Genomic DNA, 19928 nt, shown 5'->3' on the forward strand with positions numbered 1-19928 from the left:
GTCCGTCAGCCTTCACCGGTTTACTAGAACTTCATGGAGCTCCTTTCCGGCCGCGTTCGCAGTTCCATATCCCGGAACAGGGAGTGACATGTCACGGTTCTTTACACTCTGCAGAGGTGTGTTGCTTTACCCATAAGAGATCTTAACCTTGGTGCCAACCGGGCGTACTCCCCGTCCACACTTCCTTTGGTGTGAGGCCCGGTATAAGGTCTAGCCAATCATGTTCCTCCGCTACCTCGAACACCCACCCTTTGTTGCATGCCCCGACCCTGGGTCCTCGCCGGTCCCATTATTCCCACTCACGGGTGGACCCCGACCACGACGACAGTTTGGGATCGAACCAAACTCCTTCGCCGGTAGCTGCAACCCATCATAGACCGCAATACCGTGGGGACTTTAGGCTTCCCCAGCCCACCGCTTGCACTTCGAGCGACAAGTGTCTACGGACTATGCCGTGGGGACTTAAGGCTTCCCCAGCCCACCGCTTGCCCTGACAGATACAAGTGTCTACGGTAAAGCGCATCCGTTGATGAACGAGAGGTGGAAACACTTTTGACTACTCCGTCCCACTCCGGATCTTATGGTTAACACGGATATTACGGCACAAGAATCACTGGCGACATTTGTTGTTTAATCCTAGATGGATATAAGCCCGTGCAATGGAACCTCCACCATATCAACACAATCCATGGTTCCATTGCCCACCACATAGTCATATTCATAGTTATGAAAGTAGTGGTTTTGATTTTTGTGCAATAGTGATAACCATAATACTTTGCAAGTAATTTGATAAAAATACTCAAATGACATGAGCAAGTGATGAACTTGCCTTTCTTGACTGCAAGATTATGCAGGCAAGGTCTTCGATACGCAATAACTCCAAATTCTGAAATAGCATCATCGTCCGGTAAGGACGATGTTTAAAAGATTGGCAAGGATGCAATAATGCATAAGAATGAGATGCAATCGCTCTAAGCGTGACCTAACCCCGATGATTTAGGATCAGTGAGTTGTAATGATTGATTCAGGGTGTGTTGCACTTTTAGAGTGATTCACAAACAAAGTTCTTATTCAGGTTTGTGTTGTTTCAGAATCATAAGCAAGTGGTAAAATGCATAGTAACAATCATACACACTAAGGAATAGTAGTGGTATAATAAGTAAAGAACAGTTGTCAAGTTTTAAGTCCTATAGTGCATGGTTGATGATTACTTATTATATAATTCAAAAGAATAACTTTTGAAGAACATGTTCTATAATAAAGAACAAGTATGATAATTAGGTTGGGGGTTCTATGGTTGACTATGGTTTCATGTAGTTGTTGGAGTAAGTATTAGATGGATCCAAACAATGTTGGATTCATCAACACCTAGGGCTTGTAAGTTTGAGTTAAGCCTAGGCATCCTAAGCAATTCATTATACAGGTTGTTGTCAAGGTTGGTTTATCTTGCTAGTGATAGCTGGCTAGGGTTTATAGGTCCTTATAAGCAGGGTTGGTGATGATTCCTTATTTTCTTCAAAAGAATAACTTTTGAAGAACATACTTCTTAAATAATAAGAAGTATTGCAATTAAGGTTGAGGTTATCTTGTATTAGCCATTGGATTCACTAAGTAAGGGATGGTGATTTCCTAAATAGGATGTTAATAATTATCTCACACTAATAGGGTTTAGTGTGTATGGGATATGATGTCAATATTAGCATGGTTGCTATTGGAGTTCATCACAATGGTGTGATGCTAGTTAAGGTTAATTAAAGATGAGATCCTTGTGATAGGAACTAGGTTTGATTAAGATGAACACTTGGGATGCTAATTAGTAGTGATAGGGTTCCCATATGTTATGTGGATTTGAAATAGTATTTAGTTGCTAGATATGAATACTAATGAAGTAACATGATCACATGTTACTTAGGGTTTTAGGTTTGGAAACAATTTTAGGGTTCATATGAAGTAATGGATTTGGGGTTCCTAATTGAATTAGGGTTTTGGGTTTCACATGAAATGATGAATTCCTGTTTTTCTACCATATGGAACTAGGGTTTACTATTTACCATGTAGTTCTATGATTAATAACTTCATTTTGAATTTGAAGTTATTAATAATTTCTAAATAAAAATAATATTGAATTTGGCATTTATCATTTTTTAAATAATTAATAATTAGGGTAGTTATTAATCAGGGTTTAAATCTCTCTGATAATGCTTTAACAAAATAACAAATAAAGAAAATTATTTTTAATGTTTTCTTTATTTATTTACTGGTTTTTATTTACTTTTGGAAATTTTACTAATTATTGAATTTTAATTGATTTTAGAATTAAAATTAAAGGCTTAAATAACAAGTATTAAATCATTGAATTTTTATTAAAAATAAAAATTCCATTTTATATTTTTATTGGATAGAGTTTTCTTTTCTAAGAATTTTAATATCTTATTTACAATTTTCTGACTTAAATTGAATTTCCTAGATTTATTTGAAGTTGCAGCAATTGATGAATTTGAAATTAAACAAAAAGAAATGCTAAAGCTACCCAGACAGAGCTACCTACCGCCACTGGCCAGTGGGCCAGTGGTCCACGTGGACTGCCACGTGAGCGTGGACTGGTCAAAATCGAGACCATGTCCAGGAGCTCACGGTGGCCGGCGGGAGTCGGCGATCGCCGTCGATCCCGGACTCGCGCGGACGGGGAACCGAGCGGAGTTCGACTTTGGGGGCGACACGGTGAGCAGTTCGGTGGCGGCGCCACCCCGAATAGGTCACCGGAGAGTGACCGGCGGCGAGGTGCCGCGGTGGCGGAGGCAGAGACACGGTGTGGCGGTACTACGGGACGCAATCGAGTCGGGCGAGCACGCGAGGAGACTCAGGAGCTCACCAGGGTTACACCGGGCTTGAAGGCGAGGTCGGAGGTGCTCGGCATCACCGGACGTCGTCGCTCCCGGCGTCGGGGAAGACGGACTCGTCGGCGACGCTCTGGAATGCCCCAGCTCGATTCCTCGCGCAGGAGGGGCAAGTAGAGCACGGCGATGTCGATGGTGTCCACGGCGAGGCTCAGGGTTGCTCCAGACGACGGCGACGGTAATCGGCCGGGCGGCTAGGGTTTCATCTGGGAAGAACTTTTGGAGCAGAGAGGGGGAAAATAGGGTTAGGGTTCGTCCGACGGCGGTTCGCCGGTATTTATAGGCGTTCGGGGGCGGCGGCGCACATCTTGGCGCGGCCGGTGGCCGTGGTGCTGCCACCGAGCAGCTTGCTCGATCGAGAGGTGGAAGACGATCCCCTCCCACGCGAAATATCTGGCGAAGGGGTACTTCGGGCCTGGCTGGGCTGTGCTTGCTGGGCTGGTTGTGGGCTCCGGCTTGGGCCAGTGTTAGGCCGCTCCATGGCTGCACGGCCAGGTAAGTCTCTTCTATTCCTTTTCTTTTCTGTTTTTATTTCCTATTTTCCATTTTGTTAATTTAAGTACTGTTTTGAATTCAAGTTTGAATTATTGTCTGTTTTGCAGATGTTTATCAATTTGGCTTCCATAAGGTCTATTACAGGGAGCATTGTATTACTGCATTGTTTTGGTTTAATAAATATTAAGTATATGTGAGCACTGTCACAATTTTTTAATTAGACAAGTATTTAGGTATTTATTTTAATGTCCCTTTTTATTTGGATTGCCACTCCCTTTTGGAATGGTTAGAATTGATGATTTATACTCCTAGAGTTTTACAAAGTATCATTAGGACTTGATCTCATAATTGAGAATTTAGTCCCATGCATATGAATTTATGTGAGTTCCTATTTGTTAGGGTTCTATAATTTTCATTATAACCCCCTTTTTTTTTAATTAAGGTTGTTACTAACTTGATCTTTGAAAGTATCTAAGGTAGGTATTGTCCCCATCAAAGTTTGATTTTGGTTTCTGAGAATAAATGGTTGATAACCATACATGGTTTTAATTATAAGAGTTAGCACTAGGTGTTCTTATGTTTGATAAATGAAGCATGGGATTTAGCTAATGGGCAATTCTAGGGTTCTAATGATATTCACCTTATAGTACTTGGTTTGAATCTCGATTATGGTCTGGTTTTTATTATGATCACCATAGTGATACATAAACTAGGGTTGAGGTTTAATTATTGGTTGTGAGATGGGATGACACCATATTGCATGTGCTAGGGTTAATCTCCCCTAACCAAGATAATATGGTTACTTTCTTAATTGCTTCTGTGCTCATTTAATTACTAAGGATTTGAGAATTGGTTTTATCTTCTACCAATTAACTACAATTATTATCCTTACTTTATCATTAAGTTAACTACATTGGTTATAGTTTTTTTTTATAGTTAACTTTGGTCATATGGATATATGGTTTCTTACCATATGAAGCATAGTGTTTAACTCTAAGGTTTTCTTAGGTTCATTAATTTATGAAATATAGATAGGGTAGGATTCTATTTGTGATCACCAAGTGGTTCATAAGTAAGATTGGGATATAAGCCTAGGGTTGCTTATTAGTGATCTCCCATGATTTCATGTGTTTGAATAATATCTACTGATCATCTAAGTGTTAGCATTTGGATTGCTCTCCTATTTCTCCAAACTATGGTCATGGATTAGGCTTGATCCACTTGTTCTTAATATCCTTATCTTAAGTTCTTAGGGTTGATGATCATTACTTAATTTATAATGATCAAGGTTTGGCTTCTAAGTTATTTCTCAAAAGTTTAGGTTTCTCACTCCCCAGATTAAGTATTGTCTTGATGAACTAAGGTATAGCACTTCTATTTTACTTTCTAGGACAGGCATATTATGGTTGTCTCAATAATTTATACCCCAGAAGAATTGTCTGAGATATACACTTAGAGTTCTTCTTAATCAATGATGATATGATCATCTGGTTATATGGATAGTTTTCTTCCTTACTTTATCAATTCATGGATAGGGTATTATTTCAGGTGATATTAGGTTATCTCACCACTCTAAGGGAAATGGTTTACCACCTGATACTTTAGTTCAAAGATTGTCCTATATTCTTAATAGGTGAAGCTAGAATTAGTATGATTGGTCTCTCTTATTTGGGGAAGGTCTTTAATACTAACCTAAGATTAGGCTCCATAGAGGTTGATGTGATCATCAATCTCTATGCTAAATATAAATGGTTTATCTCTCTAGGAATTGTCTTGGATAATATCCTAAGGTTCCTCTTAAAGATGATGATTTGAGTACTTGGATATATATCCAAGGTTTAGCTCAAGGGTTGTTATTGCTCCTCTAATATTTGTTATATATAGAACTCTCACCTCTCTAGGTTTGATGTACAATAATATGGAATAGAGAAGGATATATATTTCTAGAGTGGATCTCCTTGTTATGTTTCCAAGAATGAAATAATATGAATACCATGAGGTTCATGGTAGGATCTTGGATTTGTTTAAGACATGGAAAAGATAAGTGAAGAATAGTTTCTCCAATTATTGTTACTTGATTTCCAATTAAATGGATGTTCATATGTTATGGCAAGGAATTCCATATCTTGATCTTTTATAAGATCAAGCAATTGATCATTGGGTAAGGTGTTGTGGTGTTGATTATTAGTTCCATTTGATCTAACCCCTTAGATCAAATCATCTTTACCCAAAACAAGGTTTTAACAAAGTCACATTGAGGTTTATAGCGCTTGACTTGATGAGCTACTTCAATTCCACCAAGGTCAAGTGAAACTTCAGTTACAGTGACTGTTTTACTTTAAAGCGCGAAAATTCCCCAGATTTTCTATGCATGAATGCAATGCACACATCTGTTTCCTCTATTTTTGTAACCCCATTACTTGGGATATTACAGTGCTTCCAGGTGAGATGTGCTTCTACATGTATAATAGTTGGTGAATTTTTTTTGTGATATTATGTGCTGACAGTCACACTGTATTTTGTTTGCTTAATTTAAGATTTACTGGAATATCCTTGTACATCTGAAGCTTTCCTTAATATAGATATATATGTAGCACATAATAACCACGTCGAGCAGGATGGGTGGCGCATCAGTGGAGTCATCGCGCCAGCATGTCGACTCTCGCCAGCCTCCACAAGCGGCGAAGACGGTTCAACTTGGCCATGGCGATGGCAGTTTTCCGGTAGTGAGCTCCTCTTTATTTTTCTATTAGCCCTAATTTCATTCACGTTTCATAGGCAGAGTTTGGGCTGCCACTAGATTTTACTACCATTGATGGCAGTAGCCAATGTTTCTTTCTAATGTCCATTAGTGCAATTTCTTTTCATTTTTCTTTATTAGTTTTTTCAGATATATCTTGAGGTGCTTCTGATTTTCTAAACAATATTATGGGCTCTGCATATGTGTTGAAACTTATGCTTATGGCTGCGTTTATAGGATCTGTGTTGTAGTTGTTGCTGCTGCTGGGCGAGCTGTTACATAGTCACACTGAGGCTGACGCGCAACAATGCATGTATTTCTGGGGCATCATCTCATGCAGACGTCGGCACCTGACATCCGTCCGATATGAGCGATTACCTGACGGATTCATCCCTGGAGTGATACATCAAAAGATTACTCGGATGGTGCCCAGATAACACGAAGGAGGTAAGGAGTGTCATTGATATATTATGGATGGTTTATACACCTTAATTCATACATATCTTACATGTGGTACCTGGCAATAAATTATTTTTCCTTTATGGCTAGGAGATGAACTTCCTAGAAGTAGCAATAACAAAGAATAATGATGTTATGCTAGATGAACTTCCCAGTGCGGTTTTTGGCTGATAGTTCCTTTTTTACCTGGCCCTTTTCACTTTGCAGGTTCTAGGATTTAGTAGGCTCGCTTCTTGTCTCATCCTGTACTAGGCTCTGGTTATGTGCTCTTCTTCTGTGTTGAGGTTTGTCGCTTCCTTCTCCTTACTAGGAATACATCTTCCATTCAGTGCCTGTTTTCTCTATGGTGATTGAATGATTGTTCTTGCTTTGTATCTGATACATTCCACTGCTATATTTTTTTAAATATGTTATATCCATTCCACCACAATGCCTCTAACTCAGATTTATTGTCTCAAAGATGATAAGAGAGATGCGGTGTGAGCAGTATTGTTTTGCTTTAAGAAAACTTTTATATATTTGTGTATATGCAGTTAACCCATATGAGTATGTGATCTGCTAAATAACACCGAGACAGTCCTAGGCATGAGTGAAATCAAGGTATTATTGTTATAATTCACTTTACTATATTACATGACCTACTTATTTTTGTATTGTATTGTCCTGAAGTATTTGGAGTTCCATTCATAATACCCTATTGGTGTGGGCATACACGCTTTTGGCTTGTTTTGATCCGTGTTTGGCCTGTGCAGGACTTGTTTGAGGATATACCAGTGGCTGTAAGCTAATGCGTTCTTGTGCCTATTTTGGATTTGTTTGGCCGTTTTCAGTTGTAATCTCGATGTGTTCCTTGAGCACTGCAAATGAGTTAATTCTAAAGTAAAGGTTAATTCAGACCTTAGTTGTAACTTTCAGCAGAAAAGAGTATGCTTATGTTTGTGTAAAGACCTGATTACAAAATCGTGTCAGTTTGCAGGTACATTGATTCACCCTGTTGCTACCTTCATTGGTGGAGTGACCATCTAGGAAGTAATCAAGGTCTTCATTGTGTTCCAGAAAGAAAGATGAGGCTGCCTTTTACTTATTGTGTCGGAAGGATGCAGCGCTACTGAAGGTACTTCATTGTCTCATGATATATTTATTTGATCTATAAGCTTCTAGAGAATACTTGGTTCAGTACTACATGTTGGACAAGATGATTTCCTTATATGCTAGAAGATTACATTGCTGCTTGCTGGTTGCGGTTTTTTAACCTTTGGGATATAGAAGAAAGTTGTTCGGCTTGCCAGTTGCCACAAATGAAAGCAAAGTAGAAAAATATTGTTAATAATAATATGGACATCTGTATGCACATGTTACCTTCGGCATGTATAGCGGTTGCCTATCCTTTAGATGAAGATAATGTATGCTTTATTTTTCTTGCAGGCACTACTTCATTCTATTACGATTGGTAAGATGATTGTCATTGACTTTTTTCTGATGTCAAACCGATACAACAAATGTCCTCTCAATTCTATATGGAATATTGGAATATATGGAGTTCTAGATTCAATTTCATCCGGCCCTACTGATGCATGTGCAAGGTACAATTCAAAAATAGTACATGTTACTTTCATTTCTTATGTATATTTATTACTAATAGTAGAAGTTTCCTTTGCTCTTTCCCTAGAAAAGCACATTTTTGAATTTTTCCTAACGGGTACTTACGTTTGACCCTTCCTCTTATTTATGTTCGTGTTGGCATGTGCATGGAGGAAATAATAGAGCATAATCCAGTTGTTTATATCTAAATGGCATTCGTAGTCAAAAGGGTTTAGGTTGAGGTATGCATTAGATATACGCATGGTCCCTGTTGTGCCGTAAATTTTAAGAAAAGGTTGTTTGGGAGCATGCATTTATTTATTTGCTGTTTTTAGCTACATTAAGTATCAGCTCTTCCATCTGCATTGAATCTTTCTTCGCCTTTTATTTATCTTTATCATCACAATGCAAAATCAAGCACCCCAGTATTCTTTGTTCATATATCATTGAAACAAAAATGGTTTCCAATCAATAGCTTTGGAGAATGTTAAGTTGTGTGTAAATCAGGTTAAAATTTCTGTCAATATGATCTCACAAATTGTCAGCTTAGTCCCCAGTGAAAGTCTTATATCGCCATGATTTTGCCCCAAAACAATGGTGTTTAGCTTTCCAGCCTAAGTTAGAATCCGTTTTTGTGCTATGCCTGTTGTTTCTGGAGAAGCCAGTCTTTCTCCGTTGCTGACATGATAAATGGTTCGCAGTCTCGGGACAGTCCATTTGTATAGTGATCATTTGTGTTCTTGTTTTCAAGGCAACCTCTACCCCATCCCAGTCTCTGTTTATCTTTGTATTTTTTTTTGTATAAATAGAATGTAGTTAAGAAGCATTTTGGAACATTTTCATGTTATGGGGCATGAGAATGATAATACTACCTCAAGTAGGGATAAAGGGGGACAAATAGGCTGAGATGGAGTTACTGAAACTATAAATTTCCTCCCATTTTGATCATTCATCACTCGGTAGAATCAAAATGAACTAGCGAATCCTTCCATTTGCTGTTAACGTTAGATTAGTATAGCATTATTGGTTCCTGTTTAGTTCCTGGTAAACGACATACGAGTGAGATAGTTTGGTCACCTCTGATAGATTGAGTTGTTATGCTTGCATTAGGCAAGCCGGTAGCCGGTGCGTTCCACGTCTAGGAGCAGGTCCCCTACTGTAGCATTTTCTTAATATGGTCGTGTGTTCTGAATGTAAGAAACAAAATATGAAAGTATGGATCTCTCCTTTTTTTATCCGGGGATTCTGCCCTCTGGATTTAGGGATGTAGATTTGATATACAGATATCGAAGAAGGCACTTATTCATATTTTGGTTAGATTAGTGTAAAAAAAAAGTGTTTGCTTTACCTTTTTAAGATTATGATATATGACATTATTTTAATTTTGTGTAACAATATAGATGCGGGCTGCAGAGTAGATAGTGCCTGTAAAATTGCATAGCTGTTATGTGACTATCCATAGAATTTCCAGTATAGCTTAAGTGTAGATGTCTTGATTTTATATAGTGAATTATTTCAGTTTCAGGATTTGCTTGATAATGTTATTACTCATGAACTTTTTAAGAGAAACACTTTCTATTTATATTGTTTCTACCATGTATATTCAGGTCCATCGGTAGCCTTACATTCAGCAATAGTTCTTGTGGTTGCTTTATCTAAATAATCATGTATGTTCAGAGTTAAGACAAATATTATTAATTGAGTTAATTATCTATCCATCTGTTTGTTTCCTTCTTCATATCGAATATATGCGGTCATATGCCTACCTTGGCAGTTAGTTGAGCCCACATTTACCTAGACATATAATTTAGCTGGAATGTCTACCTGAACATTCTGTTTGGGATTTGTTCTTTGCTCTATTTCACTCCAATGATAGAGCTAGCTGAGATTGCAAGTTATGAGTAAGTAAACTACGAAGTATACTAAGTAATTAACTTCCAACTTGCTCTGTTTTTCATCCATGCTTCCATGTCATGAAAGTAATTTTCATATTTGACAATATAGTGCTAAAATGTAGTCAAAATTGTTTCTTTATGTGTTATTTACTTCGATTATAATTCTTTCTCTTGTAGACTTTTCTCTTTTTACCAGCGGCCAGTGAGAGCATCAAGAGGAGCATCGCCGACGGCCAGCACCAATCGAAGCCCCACGGAGAGAGGTGACATGGGACCTCCTTCCCTGATCTGCTTCAGCTTGCAGGTGCGGCCTCCCCCTGGCTCTCTCCCCTCACTGGTTGCTTTGATTATTAGAACAAAGCGGATGAGACGTATTTGTGAAAAATTCTTCTCACAGATGAACATGTTTGTTGATGCCTAGACCTGATGCATATGGTTTTCCTTTTGGACTTGGGTATATGGTCTAAATTTCATAGGAAGTCATGTAGCATTTTGCTTGGGTTCATTTGAATATTCTAAATTCATCCGCGTGTTTTCTTTTGCCTGCACACTCTGTTAGTTTTTATCTCTTTTTATAAGTTACGAAATTCTGTATGAGGAGGCCAATCAAGCAGCAAATTTGGTAAAATATAAATAGTCTCGCCTGGGTGAGGAACACTACGGGATTCCACAACCCATTTTCTTACTTTCACTTTTTATATACAATTTTTGAGGATTGATTTGGATCCTTGGTGCCTTCTCCTAAGGTTTGTAATTTGTAATTTGCTATTTGATTTTTCTTTTCGTAGGGTCTGTTATTTCCACCTTGATTCCCATTTTCTAGGGTATCAAACATCACGTTGGTTAATTGGTCGGCAAGATATGGCGTTTATTGCTTCAGGTCCAATTAAAATGCTTCAGGTCCGACTGAAATGTTTATTGCTTCCATTGGTCAAATGCGTTGGTGGTCTTCGAGTAATCGCGAGCCGTGGTCTGTCCAGGTGCGCCTGCTTCGCTCTCTTATGAGCTGGTAGTGTTTGGTGAAAAGTCTGGCCTGATAAATTTTGCGGTTTACCATTTTGTTTTCTAACACGATGGATTCTTTCTCCAGAGATCTCTGCAAGGAGCTGGTGGAAGGGTGCTCGTCTCTGGACAGCTCCTGCTTCTCCATCTCCACGGTCTCTGGTGGCATCACCAAGCTATGTGAGTTTTGGTCCCCTGTCACATCTCCGGATCCACCCCTCATATGAGCTACATGTTCTAACAGACAAAACATATGCTGCGTAATCAAACATTCTTAGCAACTCACTTGCTTCAGTTGTCCACGCAGATTGTCATATAACTTAATGAATGCACCACTGTAAGATTGCTTGCTGGTACTATTTATCAAGGCGGGTGATGGCGGCGGCAGCGGCCTCGGGTGGTGGAGGATGGCGTCTGTCGAGGCACCAACAGGTGCAGCTTGTTGGTTGTGGCTTGGCAAGCGTCGTCTCGGCGAGTGCCGGTGCGGCTTCTTCTTTTTTCCTTCCGGTGAGCACCTTGTGCTGGTGCGGCTTCTTTTTTCCTTCTCGTGAGCGCCTTGTATACGAAGTCGTATATCGTTTGTTGTTTACACTCTATTTTCTTGTAGGGCACTGGAGTATTGCATGCCCTTTTTGGATGAGATTTGTGTATCCACGTGCTGCTGCCCATCTACATGACTTGAGGTAAACGTGTCTTTGATGTGGATATCTGTGTTGTTCTTAATGTCCTAGAATAATTATTGGGTCACTATTTCTGTGTGCTTAATTGCAATCTCTTCTCACCTTTTTTTGTACTAATGCCGAAACACTGCAACCGGGGCAAACGAAACATTTCTTCTGTTGGGATTGTGTCCATCGTGTTCATCTCCCTATATTTGCCTTTCAGGTTGTCCCGTTTGTTCTAGCGGAGGCAGGTCTTCTGTGAGGATTGTAGCTGCAGGAGATAGGGTCAGTACACCAGATTTCAGCATCACAGTCATTGTACTGGTTGCCGCAGTGATGCTTCTCCGCACAGGTGCCGGTGGTTGCGACTGTCGACAATTGTGTGTGTATGCCAGCATCACAGTCATTGTACTGGTTGCACCAGTGATGCTTCTTCTTGGTTATATTTGATTAATTTGATAGAATATCAGGCCATTTGTGAATGCTTTTGGTTAATTATGGTCTTGTGGAGGATTTATTTTCTGGAGTTATGACATTTTGTATTGTGGGTTTGCAGCATACAACATGTCCATCACATGTTTGATCAGGCTGCCTCAGTGACGGTTATGACCGTGGCGCAGGTATACTTATCCTACTCACATTTGTTTTCCCTCTCTCCTTGGTATTGTCATATGCTCTACTTTTTATTCCGCATTCTTAGAGGTATATACAGGTCATTTCATCCTCAGTTCTTTAGGTCACTTATTGCTGCAATAGCTGGGGAGGTTGGAAAGGAGCGTGAATTGTATGGCCAGTCTCTTGTAATCGTCCTCCCTAAACTTTGATTTGATATTTCAGCATCTGTTGTACTGCAATTTAATTATATATATTACACTTCATACCTAAGTTGTGCATGAAGTGATATTTCTTCAGCAAAAGTTACCTGACGGTATTTATTACAGTGTATTTGACATATAAGGAACCTGAGTACAAAATAAAATGGCTGATATGTGGCATGCATCTAAGTTGTTAGATGTTTCCATTTTTTAGTTCCATAGATGAGAAGATGCGACTCAGGACGTACTCCTTGGACACGAGACAGACGCGCGGCCGGGCCGCTTCAGCGCTGCCTGCAGCCTTGGGCAAGCTGATACTGTCACCAGCGCAGGGCGGCGTGCGCTTGAGATTCCACTCGAGATCGACCGGATTCGACCGGATTTTGTAGTCAGTCGAGTTGTAGTGTTCAGGAATCAGATCTTGTGAGGTTGTTAAATTTCAGAGAAGATGTAAACTGGTATGAGTTTCAGAATTATATGGCCATATGCTCTGTAATTTTATCCTAAGGCTGCTAATATACGAGTTTCAGATTTTTGTGCACTACCCAGGCTAGATGGAATGGTGTTCAGTTAGACAAGATAGATGATCTTGCTTGGTAGGTTATCATATGTACTGCCCCTTTTGATTTTACTTGTTGATCTTCAGATAGTATTTTTGCTGGCATACCTTCTATAAACAAGATGGTATATGTCCTTGCCATGCTCTATAAAGAAAAGGGATTCCATGTTTGTGCATGTGGTATTCTCTAAACTGTAGTTCTCTCTTATTTAGCACAAACTTAACTATCTTGATGTTTCATGCATTATCTTCTATGGTTTACCACAGTAGTAAAAAATGTTGTTTGCAGAATAGTTATTTGTCACAGTTTATCCTGTGTGGAAGTTGTAATTAACGATTCCGGGTCCATTTGTGGCTGAGATTTTGGTTTTGGCAGTGGGATGTACCTAGCTTGGCATGTACATCTTGAATCAAAATGGCAGGTACATCTTCACATGGTTGTTTATCACAGGCGTGATTTGAGGAAGATGCACGGTTTTCCATCTTGAATCATTGCTAAGTTTTGTGCTCTTGCAAATGAATATTTCCCTGTGTGATTTGAGGAAGATGCACGGTTTTGTGACTGCGGAAATTTATTGTTAATTTCGGTTTAGTCATTGCTTATTTCAGTTTATTTCTGACAAAACTTTATAACGTGCAGACATCCACGTGATAGATTGATGATTTAGTTTTATAGCATATGTTGCTTACCAATGTGGTTGCGGTAAAGCCTGACGTGTTATAGAAATTGTGAAATATTTAATATGAATGAACAATAGTAGAAAATGGGAAAATAAAATCTCATGGCAAAAATGGAAGGCAAATATAATAGAACCGTGAATACTCTCCGCATTAACTTTGAATGACCAATACATGAAAGATCGTCTTACAACTATTTTGGTATGGAACATCCTGTGTAATTCTATAAAATTTATAGGGATAAGAAATAAACGCCATATTTGATGCGTATATAGCAACTCAAGACATGAACAATCACCAAAAATATACTACCTCCGTTTCAAGAAATAAGACGCACACGTATTTCAAGACGAACTTTGACTATAAAAATTGAGCAACAAAATTTTGATTATATTATCTTCTTTACTATTAAATTGAAAAGCGACCGTGGTACGTCGGGTCGTTTTCATTATGGCCCTTACATTTGTTAGAAATCAGTCCGCAGTACAGAACAAACGTCGGCCCATCCGACTCCGGCCTTCGCTCTGAGCTCGCCACCACGCCCGCGCGGACGAGATGTGGGACAGCTCACGCGAAGGAGGTTGACCGCGCCGGCCTCGCATCAATCTTCCCCGCGCGCATGAGATCTGGGACAGCTCACGCGACGGAGGTCGACCGCATCGGCCGGCCTCGCATCAATCTTTTCCTCTTATTGTCTGCCCCCTGTCGACACAGCCGAGTGGTGGCCACGCGCATCCGACGGAAGTCCTTCACGCGACGGAGGAGGCGGAGCTGCATCGCCCCGATCCAGTCGGCGTCGTCGCATCTACAAGCCAACCAGTCTGGTCCAGCCCGGGCCGTTATTGGGGATCTTCAGCGAAGTTCTGGCCAAGACGTTATTGGGGATCAATTGAAGGATGGCGTTGCCTGGGTATCTTCCAGATCGTGAAAGGAGAACAAGGTGCCAAACTGATGCGAGAGAAGAAGGATCGTGATAGGAGAAGAAGATGGGAAACTGCTCTGGGAGACTCACCCAGCGAAAGCGAGAGATCGGCTGGCCGGCTGGGACTGTCCTAGAGGGAGGGCTCGGGTGGAGGAGCCAGAGTAGGATTCACGGGCGGCAGGCCGGTTGCGTTGACCACAGGGGATAAGAGTGGGCGTCAGTGGCCAGAGGCCTAGGCCCTTTCCTTTGGCCGGAGCGGAGCACGGCCGCCCGGCAGCGCACCACTCGGGGCCGCGGGAGCGGAGCCTCTATACCCGGACTCTGCTGCCTTGGTCAGCTCGTGATAAGAGCAACTGGGGAAAAAAAATAGAAGAGAGGTGGACGAGATGTATTGAGGCCTTCGCTGCCGATGCGTCCGTGACGCGCGTGCGTGTGCACGCTCACGAGATGACAGGTGCTAAAGGCGCTGGCCTTTGGGAATTTATGAGCTAATTTTGATTGCAATAGATAGCTAGGCAAACTTTGATTTGCTAGGGAAAAGCAAATGCGATGAATTTGCTAATCTATCATCGGCTTATGTATGCATCAGGCTAAACTTTGCAAGCTACTGTTTTAAATGTTGTTGCTTTTTCTTCTAATAAATAGTTGTGCAAATTTTTTACTCTGTTATGTATACACCAGATCACTATGACAGTACGACGTGGTAATTATAAATTTGATGGATTTGTTATGAGACTACTCTAAAGTTTAATTATGCATGGTTACATTATTTATGCACATAAATTTCTGATGACCCCTCTATGTACCGGATAGTGCAGTACGATGGGTCATAGGCACACACAGCGTCCCTGTTGCCCGAGCGGAAAAGTCAAAAGAGATTCTCCACATTTGCCCAGCCTCCTGCCCTCACCACCACCGCCACCAGTGGCTAACTCTGGTCTTCCTAGATGCTGTTATTCCCTATGAATAGTCGTCCGCCGCCGCACCCTCCCCCCAACTTTGAGAGCACACCGCATAGTAATTCAAGCTTCTGGTGGTCTTGCGGGTTCTACCATGGACGATGGCGCGGGCTGGGCCCGGGGCCACACTGGCGTTACCATGGCTATGTGTCGTCGCCTCGCTGCCCCACCTCACCCACGTCCGCCAGTCAGCCACGCCCGCCCCTCCCTATAAACCTTCTACATCTTCGCGATCCACCCACAACAGCAACCTCAACCCTAATCCTGTCGGCCATCGGAGACCAAGAAGAAGCTCACCGATCACACGTACCCGACCGCACCCTAAGTCTATGCCTCCTCGACCCCATCTTCGGTGAGGTCCATGTGATGCTTATAGTTGTCCGATAAATTTTTCAGTATTGTCTTGCGGTGCGCCTAGGCTTCGACAAATTCATGGGTCCGCCGCTGCGATGGGTCTAGACCTAGGCGATGCTTCAGTATCGGATGGTGACATCGAGCAGAAAAATATAAATAATCACGGTGGTGGGAGGATGAAGGGCATTAGTCAACGTTGTTTTCTTCTTGTGGGTGTAGTCAACCCGTAGCAACGCACGGGTATTTATGCTAGTATGTAATTAGTATTGTTGGATTCGTATTGAAAAGAACTTTTGAATGATACTAATTTCATACAAATAATTTTTATCTATTTAAAGTAATTCTTGGTTAAACAAAAAACACGTAAAACGAGTGCGCCTTATTCCTTGAAACGGAGGTAGTAGATTTAAGCACCAAAATAAATTATTTATTAAATTATCGTCCTATATGTCAGCATCCATTGACATATTAATACGCTTTCATTTGCACTTGCGCGATAGCGCAACGGGTCATCTAGTATATAGAAAGAACTGGGCTTTCTAAGCTGTACTAAGCTGTACTGAGCCGAGACAGTGAGAGTCCAGCGTATTTGATCATCCTCATTGGAAAGGTTTACGTCCTGCAATTTGATCCACACCTGAGCTGAACCTCTGCCCTCTCATGCATTTATCATTCACCATGCCCTGTTCAACCCAAAGTTTTTTAACCACAAAACGCCTCTTTTAATCTCTTCAGGTTGAACAAGTTTGGCGCCATCTCAGCCGGAGCATGCAGCCCCATCTTGAAGTCCAGAGCTTAGCAATATTGCCACTCCGCATGGTGATTTTAGTGCAAGCATCAAAGAGGGAAGAGTCAATTTGATCAGACGACGATCCACGGTGTGTCTATTCATACCACTTCCATCTCATCCGGAGGCTCGGCTGCACCGGCCGGGGCGGGGAGCAAGCAACCAAGCACCCCAGATGGCGACATCAAGTAGGAGCGGACGTTGCGCTTGAGCAGCTGCAGTTCCGGGGTCACCTCGACCGCCATGAGAGTGAGAGCGAAGCGTGGCGGGTTGGTGTTCTCCACGAGGGTGAGCCTGGAGATGCAGAACCGGCCGCCTCCGAAGTAGGCCAGCTCGGCGGGGTCATGGTACAACATGTATCCGGTGCGCATGTCCTTGCGGTGGTCCTGCTCCCACTCCCGCAGGATCACCGGCGGCCTGGCCTCCACGTCGACGGCGCAGAAGCGAAACTCATTGGAGCAGAAGCCGAAGAGCAGTTGCCGGCCGCCGCCGCCGAGGAGGTCCGGGACCAAGATCGCCCGGCCCTTCACGGGCAGCTTCCAGGCGCCCTCCTTGCGCCACAGGCGGCGCGCCGTGTCCAAGGAGAAGGTGCCCTCCGAGTGCAAGGACACCCAGACGCGCGTGCCGGCGACGAAGTAGCCAGTCGCCGTACAGCAGGGGGCGCGTCGGGGGCCGGTCCGCACCGGCGGCTCCCGGAGGGCGCGCCAGGCCCAGCGCCGGGGGCCGGTGGTACGGACGAGAGCCTCGTAGTGGATGCCCGGGTGGTCGAAGCTCCACGTGTGCTCGGACATGGCGAAGAACATGTCGTCTCCGACGGGGAGCAGGACGGGCCGGCACTTTTCGCCGTGCATGTCCGGGCCGGAGGAGGCGGAGTTTGAGTCGGTGTTGTGGAACGTGGTCCGGCGGTCGCCTGAAGCCGCGACGATGACGTCGGTGCCGGAGGGGGCCAAGGCAAGGAGGTTCAGGCTGGGGGCCGGGAAGCGGGCGACGGGGCTCGGGAAGCTGCGCAGCTGTGTGGCGAGTTCTTCGTCGTCGTCCTTGCCGGAGAATAGATGCTTGAGATTCAGCCTGTAGACGAGGTAGCCCTCCGTGGAGTCATGGACCATGACCAAGGCCCGAAGGCGCTGGCGCTGCCCGGCGGCGGCCATCGACTCTGAACGGATCGAACGGACGGGCAGTAACATAGACATCTTTTTTTTTTTTTTTTTTTTTTTGACAATCAATACCACATATATTCATAATAACAAATAGTACATGGTAGAGATACACGAGCTGTCTCCAACGATTACAAAATAAAGTCTAAAAGATACTAGCAAATCTTCGAGGTCTTCAAACTCTTTCTTCTTCCAAGATATAATCTTGTACTTTTCTGAAGGCAGCCAAAGATAGATAACAAACCATAGACCTGTAAATACCAACGAAGGTTCTCCCATAATTTTAATTTGAGCCGCAATGCCAAGGCTGCGTGCACGCGCGCAACCATTAAAGTAGTCAATCAACATCGGCAAGAGTACCAACACCAGTATGTCAGGGAATAAAAACCGATCCGCCTTGTCGACGTTGATGGAGAGCCGAGAATACGAATCACCATTGCCGAGGACGTAGCAACCGGGACAAGAACTGCGAGGATAATCCTCCTCGCGGCAGCCATGAGAAAAGATCCAAGATTGATCTGGCGAAGTAAGATCTGAACACCCATACCTAGATAATTGTAATCTTTCAGCACCACCATTGATGTCGGGAAGGAGATCTCGTCGTCGAACGAAAGGCCGAAGATCACTTATTGCAGACGATGCCATCTCCATTGCGGGGAAACCAACAAGAAAACGGCGACCAAAAACCTAACATAGACTACTGAAAAGACTACTTTTATTGAAAACTCCACTCATAGATCGGGTTCCCCACTCCTCCCGATGCCGGCGAAGCCGGCCGGAGGAGGGGGAACCGATCTATGGAGGAGGCTGAGTCGGGACGGCTAGGGCTTTTCTCAAGAACCGATCTATAGACATCCTTTTAATTTGGAACGAACGGAATAAGTTTCGAATCCCACTCAACTACAGCATCAACAGAAGTTTTTTAGTAGGAGTAGGAGCTACTGACGCGAGAGTCCCACCTCTCTCGTTCTCTCCCGAAGTCGCGTTCGACTGGTTCTTTCCTCCGCGCTGCCGGGCTGGACCGGAGCCGCTCTTGCCGGCGTTGCTGGCTCGAGTAGGCAAAGGAAAGGCGCCGGAAGTAGTAGTAGGATTAGTTTTGATCTAGGTTTTCCCTATGTGGAGTTGTCCTCTATGGCGTTTGGGAGTAGGTTACTAGATCTGTCCGGCCGGATCTGGTACGGCTTGTGCTTCGTTTTCGTCGCTACGAAGCTCTGGTGGCACGAGCTGCTGCTGGCGATGGAGACTGACGCAAGGATCTCCGACAATAAGGCTGGTGCTCGGAGTTCTTCTGTTCTGGTGTACTGGCGCGACACCAGGCAGCCGTCGCCGAGCTTCTTCGACAAGCTCCCGAGGAGGAAGGTTGGAGAAGTTGTTTTCGGTACGGGCTCCTTCAATAAGCGTTGCTGGGTGGATTTCGGAATCTTGGTTGCTTCTCTCGATCTCGCCGCCATGGTGGCGGAAGATGGATGGTGGTGGCTTGATCTGGTGATCCATGGGGAGTTCTTGCTGCGTTTTGGAGTTCCACACATGGTGGCCTTAGTTTGTCACCGTGATCTTTGGCTGATGCGGCAGCCACTCCAGGCGCCGATGGCGTCAATCCAACCTCCATGGCGGAGGCCCTTCGAAGGATTCCTGCTGGTGTTCATCGCGCTTGCTGCTCCAAGTGGTTGCGTCCCCGGAGCTGCCATGTGTGGCCGGCAGTGGAGTTCTTGCTACGGTGGAGAAGATGGACCCGATTGCTTTTCTTCGAATCCTTCTAGGGTCCTTTCTGTTATATTTGAGGACTGCTTTGTACTTTCTTCTTTTTCTGGGTTCCTCTGTAACTTGTACTCCCACCGACAGAATTGATGCAGCTAGGCCCTTCCGGGCCATCCCCTTGTTCAAAAAAAAAAAAAGTTTCGAATCCCAACTCTCTGCTTCCTTTTTCTGTTCCTCTTTTTCCTTTTGCTAGTCGTGAACTCTGTTCTGA

The 19928-nt window shown here is 43.1% G+C and overlaps 1 long non-coding RNA gene across 1 annotated transcript; it reads left to right on the top strand.

Moving 5' to 3' along the window:
* Positions 1 to 10246: 10246 nt before the first annotated feature.
* Positions 10247 to 13053, top strand: LOC127292081 (uncharacterized). The gene is made up of 9 exons (XR_007844939.2): positions 10247 to 10371; positions 10856 to 11047; positions 11158 to 11249; positions 11377 to 11576; positions 11677 to 11752; positions 11955 to 12117; positions 12288 to 12351; positions 12468 to 12531; positions 12761 to 13053. It is a non-coding gene; the product is annotated as an uncharacterized lncRNA (long non-coding RNA).
* Positions 13054 to 19928: the final 6875 nt, after the last annotated feature.

This window comes from Lolium perenne, chromosome 4, assembly GCF_019359855.2.
Source record: "Lolium perenne isolate Kyuss_39 chromosome 4, Kyuss_2.0, whole genome shotgun sequence".
In the NCBI taxonomy this organism is placed as follows: Eukaryota; Viridiplantae; Streptophyta; class Magnoliopsida; order Poales; family Poaceae; genus Lolium; species Lolium perenne.